We start from the raw sequence: 9,984 nt of genomic DNA on the forward strand, positions 1-9,984 counted from the left end.
AAACAGACATCCCTGTCCAAAACCAGTCCTTGATTTGCATTTGGGCCCCTCCATAGGAATCCATTCACTTCTCAATTCTCTTTTACCCTTTGTCTTTTTTTTTCGGCGCAGCCCTCTGAAGCTGGCCTTTTGACTTATTATGGATGCACTATGAGGAGTTGATCTCTGAAGTTGATAGGCTCAGCCCTTCAACAAAGGGAATACTTGTGCTTTGAAATGAAGAGGTAAAGCAGTCTAGTGGGAACAGGACTGACAGAAAAACATTCTTTGACAGAATATCTAAGCATGAGAGATCAAACTTACGAATTGTAGCAGTGGTGATTATCACTGGACTGAGGTGGAGCTAACCATGGGCCTGTCTTTAAAGTCACTTCCTAAAGTTTTCACTGGATTGGCACTCAGGGGCACAGAGGATGAAGTCTGAATCAACCCCTTCCCCTGTGAACGACAATCCAAAGCTAAGACTTTGACTGAATATTTCTGTCACCTGTTCTATTGCATCTGATTAAATGTGCAATTTAAAGGAGAAAAAGGGGGGGACTGACAGCGCAGCCCCTCCGTTGTCTCCAGGTAATGCCCTAATGACCACAGTAGCCTTCAGCAAGGAACGGATGTCAAAGGAAACCTGCCACTAACATCCTGAGCACAGTCTTCCATCTTCTCTCCTCAAATGTATCCGATTTTGCCTTTTTGCTGACACACAGGGTGCCTCACATTTGCATGAAAGAGCACCTTGCAGATTTATTTCGAATGGCCAGCAATACATTAGCATCTCATTTCTTCGGGGCGTGAGTTATCTTCAGCACTGTTGGCCCTCCTGACAATTAAAGCTCAGCTGAAAGTGATCCTTGTGATATACAGTGCTGCAGTGAGAGGTCTTTGGATATTTTAGCATTTCAGCAGTCAGGAAGAGTTTCACACTTAAAGATAAACTTTGTATGCAAGCAGTACGTATGTGTTAATGGAATGTGGCTTTAAGAGAGATAAGAGAACTGAGGCCTGATTATTACGCCTGAAATGGGAGTGCAGAGCGGGCAGTCAAGCTGTCTTACACACTCGCAGGTTCATATGGTGTAAAGATTTAGCAGCCTGCAGTTTTCTCATTATAAGTGGTTTGGTTTGACCAAGTGCTTTGTTATAATGACTCCTGGTTTTGAGCCACTAAACTGTAGAAGACGATTCATCATTAAAAATTTACATACACTCCGCTCGTTTCACTCCAACTGATTAATGCCATACTCCCATTATGATGTTATTAAACACTTTATCAGGTTAAATCCAACAAAAAAAAATTATTTTACACACTTGACCTACGAGTATGCACAGCCTGATTTAAGTTTGTGGATGCTCCTCAAATGTAATGTACTGATACATAATCTTTTTTTTTTTATTATTATTTTTATGTTTTTGGTTTTTTTTTAAAGCAGTACTAGAACCTCTCAGAAAATGGTTAAGCTGACCATTTTCCAGCAAATATTTTTTTCCAACTGGTGATCACTAACATGATTGGCATATTTGGAAAAAGTTGGCTGGCTTTTTATTAAGAAGATTGTGTTTCCTTGGTTTTTGGGTTTCCATTTATTGTGTTTCCCCTTCCTGCGGTCCATCTACACACCTGTCCTGCATCAGCCTCGTAAGTCCTTCAAAGCTCTTGAGTGTCTGCCAGTCAGCTACACACCTGTGCTGAATTAACCTGGTTACTCTTCCCCTACTCTTCAGTTTCTCCCAGCCAATCAGCTCCCTGCCTGTTCTTCTGCCTCATCACCTTATTTTCCTCACCTGAGCCTCTCTGCACTTCTTTTCCATCTGCACTTCATCCCCTCGTCACTCTAGTTTGTATTTAAGTCCTGGTTTTTAGTTCAGTTGTTGGATCCTTGATATGATCGTGCCTGTTCAGTTAACGTTTCCTTAAACTAAGAAGTGATCCCTGGAGTTCCTGTGGCCGGCTGTCTTCTGTATTTGGGTCCACCTGGTCCACATTGCATGACAGTGCTGACTTACTGGGAATTAAAAACATTAACATTAGTTGATTGAGGAAATTTTTTAAATAACTTACTTTTTAATCTTAAGGCTTGTGGCATAAAATACTTTCAAGTCAAAAGCTCATGTCCAAGTAAAGTCTCAAGTCTTGTATATAACATTGTATATGTGACATAATTGAGCAGGAAATACAAGAGTTTATCATTTTCTCTTCATCAAATAAAACAGGAAAATGTTGACTATTTGGGCATTTTTATACCATAATAGGGCAATGTATCCTGGCAGACACAATTCAAAAAACAAAATATACAAAATATTTTTAAAAAATCAGTGAAAATGTTTATTTAAATGCGCATGAGATAAGAAATAACACTGAATTATTTTATAAAACACATTTTTCACTTCTGCCTTTTTATGGGGTGTGGCGTAAATTAAAACATAAAAATAAAATATCAACAAAAGTCCTTTATTTTCATTTCCCTGGCATCAATGCAATGTTTCCATGACCCAAAATGCGTGCATGTATAATGGGCAAAAAGCTGGGAAAACACATTTTGCACCTGCAAAAAGCACAATCCAGTCCACATATATTAATGGTTAACCAGACCGGCTGCGTTGCTTGGGGAAACATGTGCTTGCACATAAATGTTCTTTAAACAAATGTATGCTATTTGTTGGAGAGCAGTGCTGGCTCTCCCCGGAGGCCATCCACGCAATCAGCAGGAGACACATGCTTTGGAGAGGGAGTGAGGAGGAGAGGAGGGCCAGAGAGAATGTGTCAGACTCTGTTCACAGCTTTTCCATTTCCATCATTAAAACCTGGGGCCTAATCCTGCAGCTACTTTAATCTCCTAATTCTGCACCCTTTTCTCTCTGCATACACTCCTATTCCATTCTCTCTCTCGCTCTCCCTCACTGATTTAAAATCATGCGTTTCCAAAGATTCAGAGTGAAAGCTTTCAGCGCCCTTCCACCACACACGCACACACACACAGACACACTCCCAGTTTTTTTTTAGCAGGGTCACTTTACTTGCTTTTAAATCCTTTACGTGAATTTGTCTGCATGTGATAAGTGTGCATGGAGAGGTTTTGGTGCACATTTTTGCCGTGTCCGTGATCCTCGTCAACCCCTGTATGTGATTAATGGCATGTAAGAGGATACACAGCAGAATCATGGTTAGTGCTGCATAATGGCAAGCAAGTAGGCATGTGGAGATGAGCAGTAGCATGAAGTAAATGGAAACATTAGATGACTTGATTACCAAGCATCACATAAAAGAGTGAATATGTGGGATGGCGCAGCAGATGGCCTGATAGTCTGATCTGTGAGCCAAGTGCCTGGCCTGCTACTTTTCTCTGTGGAAAATATGACATGGCCTGTCTGAATGTGAGGCACGCTGCCTTGTTGCTGTTTTGCAGAGACTGCTGCGTGATTGGAGCAGCCTCTCTCGCTCTACATGGGATTTATAACATACCAAATATAGATGCAAATATCAAACAGGCTAAGCCTCCTGCAGGAGAGTAGTATATTCATAAGAACTTAATAATGATATAACCAAGCAGTCGAGATGTAATTGTCCTCACGGCACATCATTCAAATTGATTAAAATTCAGCCATATCATTCTGACAGTCATCCCAAGTTTTCTTGCTGCAGACCACCGCACTGTGCTCCATATCAGTCTTGGCCTTTTGCACATAGTTGCATTTTTTATTCATAGCAATGGGTGCCCTGCTGACACGTTACCCTGCAGGCCATCTGCTGTCAGCGCGCAGAGGAGCTGGGCAGAGAATACAGCTTGACATGAGTTTAATCTACAGCATCAGAGCCGTCTGGTTTGTGCTGTCCTCTGACTGGTCCTGTCTCTCTGCATTTTATGGACTGCGGGATGGTAATTCAATGACATTGTGGTGAGCTGTAGAGATTTCACTGCTCGGTGTGCGCACAAATGAGACAAGGTAGCCTGCCACTGTAGCGCTTGATGTTTTTTTGAGGTGAATTTGATGCAGTATTGATATAGTATGGCTGACTGTAAGAAACAGAGCCCCACCCCCCCCGTTATTACATTACTGTCTTTGAAAGGCAGAGGTGTGCTTATTTTTTAAGCTAGTATGAAAATAGTGAGATAGTGATATAGTGTGAAGCTGGACAACCTAAGACATGCAGTGATACCAACCATGTCATGCAAGCTTTTCAGGAAAGGGGCTAAAACATGCTACAAATTTAGCCAAATTTTGGCAAGAGAAAATTTGGCATGGCTATTTTCAAAGGGGCCCCTTGACCTTTGACCTCAATGTATCTGAATGAAAATGGGTTCTATACACCATAGAGTGTATCAATAATGGATGTAGCTACCGTGACTTGGTGACCGTGACACCCATTGGTTTGTGGACTTCCAGTTTGAAGCCTCAAGTTTGGCATTTAGGCCAATGCCGTCTTGGAATTTTGGAGCCAGAATTGGCCAGAAGCGGTCAAGAGGCTGGAGCTGTGGAGGAGTGAGGGATGGATCTGACTGGGAAGCAAAGGAAAATATAGGAAACAGCCTGTCACGCAAAGTGGCCATTCAAGAAACTGCACTTTGCACTTCCGCAATATTGGCTTAATTTTCCAGTCTCAAAGGTTGCCACTTGATGAGTATGAGTTTCCCATAAAAATGAGAAGCCTTCTTTCATATGAATGTTTTGTTCCTTACAATCAATGTACTCCTTCAAAAATAATGCTTTATATTTATCTTTTTATGGAAAAAGACAACCAGCCTTTTTGAAGAACAATGAATCGCCTAACATGTACGGATACATAACACATTAAAACAGGATTACTGAGGAACTCAAAAGAACAAGAAACTTCATCCCTGAGGGGAAATCCATCCTATTCCCTCTGTTGTTGTATCACATTTATACACACAGGGATAGGACGCCAACTGGCCCCTCTCCAGCTACCAGTCCGCACTCCGTACATGGTCCGAATGAGGAACTGAACCTGTGACTCCTGAGTTCCCAAGACAAGTCCATTTGGACTGAGCTACTGCTGCCCCAACTATGCTACAGCCATCCCTAAATTTAATGTAACTGTACTGATACAATGCTATACACATCAGATAATCTGTAATACTAACTGTAAAAAAAAGAAAGGAAAGTATATTAGTTTGCAATATCTTAACTCTCAGCTGAAATAACTTTTCAACTACCCTATATACTTCAACAGCATTATATAAATATAAAATTCAGTTATGGCTTTTGAATTGGTGTGCCACCCCAAGATTTTCAGTATCCCCATCTGGCCACCCCTATGAAAAATGCTGGCCGCGCCATTGTTGGCTTTACTGTAGTTGTTAACTGTACTTAAAACAACTCTAAAGCACACAGTAATAGCAGGGGAAAAGACTCTTGACATCCACAGAGAATGCTGCCTTTTAAAGACCAATTAGCCCTTAATCCTATTTGACATGTATTCACCTTTAATGCCATTTTTAAGACTGTTAAACCTCACCTTCAGGTCCCTCATTAGCTGGGGTCTTATCTGTCATTCAACAACAACACAAACAATCCTGTTCCACGAGTGCATAATGAGTAGATTTTCCTCATGCAGTTTCGCTTGCTGGCATAATCCATTACAAATAGTTAACTTGAGGAGGAGGAAGTTCTCACGCTTTCCTTGAGAAGGAAATTTTAATGACTTTGTTTAAAACTAAATTGTTATCAGAAGTTCCCATTTGCAGTATCACAATGAAACAACTGCACATGACAAGTTTTTCCTTCTGATCTTCACCAACAAGTTCCATATACAAACATCAAACACGGTGCTGTCACCTGTTAGTAACCTGGTATCTCACATGAATTCATAATTATTCTTTTCTTCAATAACCACTCATTCCTATGCTTGGAAACATGTCTTGATCATAAAAAATAAAAGAGAGAAGAATTAAATATGGAAAGATTGTACATTTTTTTAATACCATTGTTTAAAAGTGAACATTAAGTCTACCCAAATGCAGAATTTATGCATTTTTTATGCAGCCTTCGACAGCTCAGCCTAATATTTTGGAGACAAACAACTGCAAAAGTAAGAGGAAAAGAAAAGATTGCCTATAGCTGCAGCAGCCTCAGTGGATACTGACCTTATTGTCTGAAAACCCCCTGTCTGTTACACTGACACTATTAAAACTGTATTAAAAGAATTCCCATTGAAATGTCAGGGGCTTTGAAGCTTTGTGCATTGCACTACAAGGACTGGTATAGCTGTCATTACCTGATGTCTTTATTTCATTTTGTCACAGGGGAGAAAAATTGGGTCTCTTCTGGTACTATTATTTATTGAATCATTATTTCACCAGAAAGTTCTGCAGGACCAAATGTGTATTTTGACTTATTTAGCACAGCGTGGAAAAATGAAGATTATTAGCCTCTCTGGGAAACGAGGATGAGATAAAATAAAAATTCAGAATTGCAAATGCTCAACATTCAAGGACTCAGGCAGCAGACATTAAACAACAAACAACATTACCATTAACAATGGGGCCAGGGAGTCTTTGGATACTGGGCTCCAGAAGCTGCAAAGCGGCACTGTTTCTGGCTGAGGAGGAGTTTTGGTGCACTGGGAGCAGATAGTAGTTTCTTTGGCCCCACGCTCCCACTGTGTCAGCCTGAGTCACTGCGCTCTCCTGGCATTGTGCACTGCTGAGGAGGCTCCTCAACATACTGAGGCAGTACATCATCATCAGTGCCTGCGCACTGTGTGTGTTTGTGTGTGTGTCTTGTTTGTGAGTATCTCTTGAGAGACCACACAAATTCCTGAGCAACAAACAAACACACTGCAGCAACAACAGAGCCTGCTTGAGTTCCCCACTGTTCCCAAATAAACCAGGAACATCGTTGGCTTCCTTCCTCTTTGCATCCAAATGGGCCGTATGCATTAGTGATGCTACTCACTTGTTGGCAAACTGCCAGTAACACACTACTACAGATTCACACCTACAAACACGTCCTGGAAAAAACTATAACTCCCACTCACAGAGAGAGATTGTGCATAGTGCTTTGGTGGATTTTATAGTGGCTATAATGAATATATATGAAGAAAGTCTAACTGACTTACTGTATGTGAAAGGGGTCACTTATCACCCAACTCTGCAGCTCCCCTCAGCTCCATGGGGGATTTTAGCATCTTTTAGCTAATTGTTTTAGTTTTCTGGCACAACTTTACTCTTTTGGTTAACTTGCAAAGCTCTCATCAGCATTGTTACCTGATGTTGTTTCTGTTTCCAGCATAAAAGATCATGTAGATGCTATCTGACCAGCACCAAACAGCAGACAGACAAAGTAAGCTACGATATTTCCATCAGTAGCTGGGGGAGACCAAAACAGAGCTACAAGGAGAATATAGATTAGACTTACCTTTGCCTTGCAGCTAGAAACACGACTCCAAATTAATGCTAATCTGCATCTGCTGGAGGTGAAAATAGACGACTGTTTGCTGATATCATTATTAATCTTGAGACTTAAAATGGATGTGTACACACACACACACACACACACACACACACACACACACACATATATATATATATATATATATATATATATATATATATAAGACACTTTTGCTTTTATCAATACTACAGCTAAAGATATCCAGTGTGGCCCATGCTCCTCCAGGTGAGCTAGAGGTCATCCCAAGACAATAAAAAATAGATAGACACTATTGAATTGTAGTATGGGAAATGTAGTATCCAGTGTAGAGATCTTTACATGTCTCCTCAGAACCTCTACAAGTTCTGGTCCAAGTTTTATTATAGTTGCTGAGATCCTGGTCAGGTTCCATTATCAAACTGTGGGTCCTGAGTGTGTTTATCAGTATGTGTAATACCCAATGAATCTGAGAAGACTGATCATGAGAGAAAAACACAAACGCTGTGTGTAACTTGCGTGATAATTAGGCCGACTTAGGATCATATTATGAAAGCAAAAGTAGGTTAAAAAAAAACAACACAACATTGGGCAACAGTGCTGTCAGTTGGAGGTGGAACATAGAAAAGATGTGTAGCTTTGAGCAGTAATGTAGCAGCATTAGCAATTTTAATTACATCGTTTTATAGAATAGACCCAAGACCCCTCTCTCCACTCAGACATTGACTGGGTCAAGTTTTTAAGATCTCAGTCCTGTATTAGGTATCTATATTTTTTATCAGGTCCATTCAAATCTCTGAAAGAATTTCCAGGTCCATCCAGTTTCATTTGAGTTCTCTAACTTTTTGGAAAAGTTCTGCTGAAATGCTGAAAAATGGCTTTTAGTAAATTTGTTTTTCCTCTGAGAGGTCTGCCAAATATTCATGTGCATGGCTGCGAGTGAGATTGACAGTGTTGCGGAGCACGCCACAGTGACTTGCGTGTGATCACAGCGTTGCTTGTGAATGTCTTTTTTAATTCCAGCAGTAGCAGCAGCCTCTCTTAGGTGGCCTCTCATCTTATTAAGGTGCCTAAGGAATAATTACCTCTAAATTAATTGGGAGGGAGCAACAATGCACTTCAGAGCGGACTGCTCTTGTGTCATCCATTATGTATAGGCCCTCTGACGGCTTTGAAGTGATCATCACACCGCTGTATTCTTCTCCCAGAGTTTTGTGAAGTCTCTATTATGGCCTGTGGCTGTGTGTCTCTGTCTCCAACACATCAAGGTGAGCAGAGAGAGCGCTCTCCCCTGCAGCCATGGCTATTACAATGTACAGACAGAATTCAATTAAAAAACACCACTAAGAGAACACGTTGGAATTATTGAGATTTAATCAGTGTCGCACTCTAGCTGAATGCAACCAATTAATGGCAGACAGAATTAATGAATTAATGGAGGTCTGAAAGAGCAAAGTGCTAATTCCTGCCTGTTACCCCACACATATTGCCAGAAGTGCATTTAGAGCTTTTGTATTGTTGTAAACCTCTAAATGGTATGCAGCTTTTTAGCCCGCATTCAAGCAGTGTTTAATACGCAAATCCTGAGTTTACTCGAGATAATGAATGCAAGAAAAAAATCTGCATTTAAGGTTAACATATACCACATGACAAGTCAACTCTGTTGATTTGTTATGGTTTCAAGTTTTTTTAAAATTTAATTCTCTAGGGGGGCAAAAAACTCCAGGTTCGCTGTGTGCCATCCATTATTTACTTATTCTTTTAAATTATTATTATTATGTTTAAATGGGCTATGAAGCACCCTTATTCAGCCATCATTTCAAGTCATTTCTGCTGTATGTCGTTTCACATTATAGATTAATACTGGCAGATGGCAGCATAACATAAAGAGGCAATGAGCTAAATATTGAAACAAAGAAAGCTTTATTTATTTTATGATTCCTTTATACTTAATTCAGTCTTTCGTCCCAGTTACATACTTTATTACAAAATGTATAGTTAAAGTTCATTTGGTTTGATATGGACATCAAAACCCTAATTTGAAATACCCATTCACAGTAGGCTTTTTAAAAGTTAAAACAAGAAGAACCAAAAGGAAGCACATCCATGAGTACATATACAAAAATACATTCTTACAAAATATAAAATATATGCGTCGCTAAAGTGGTACTAACTCTGAGAACAATGTTGTTTCTCCCATAGACATGGTTTAATAAGTCTGCACAGAGACACACAAAAAAGGGTAAAACAACCATGAAGGCACAGAAAATCATTCAATCAACTAGAGACACAAAACAATCCCAGAGAGACACAAAAAAAATCCCAAAGAGACGCAAAACAACCACAAAGAGACAACAAATAACCCCAAAGACACACAAACAACTACAAAGGTACAGTAAATGACCATAAAGAGTCACTTAACCAAAACAAAATGATGCATAACGACTACAAAGAAAGCCAAAACCACCTCCTACGTAGAAGAGGTGGCAGGGCCTTATGCATATCTATGCCCATGGGCCCATTGCCTCATAATCCGCCCATGGATAGAACTGGGCTGTGTGGAATGGCAGATACTTTCCTATACTTATACTTAGGTATACT

Source organism: Plectropomus leopardus, chromosome 8, assembly GCF_026936395.1.
Source record: "Plectropomus leopardus strain MGB_pleo_1.0 chromosome 8, ASM2693639v1, whole genome shotgun sequence".
Taxonomy (NCBI): Eukaryota; Metazoa; Chordata; class Actinopteri; order Perciformes; family Serranidae; genus Plectropomus; species Plectropomus leopardus.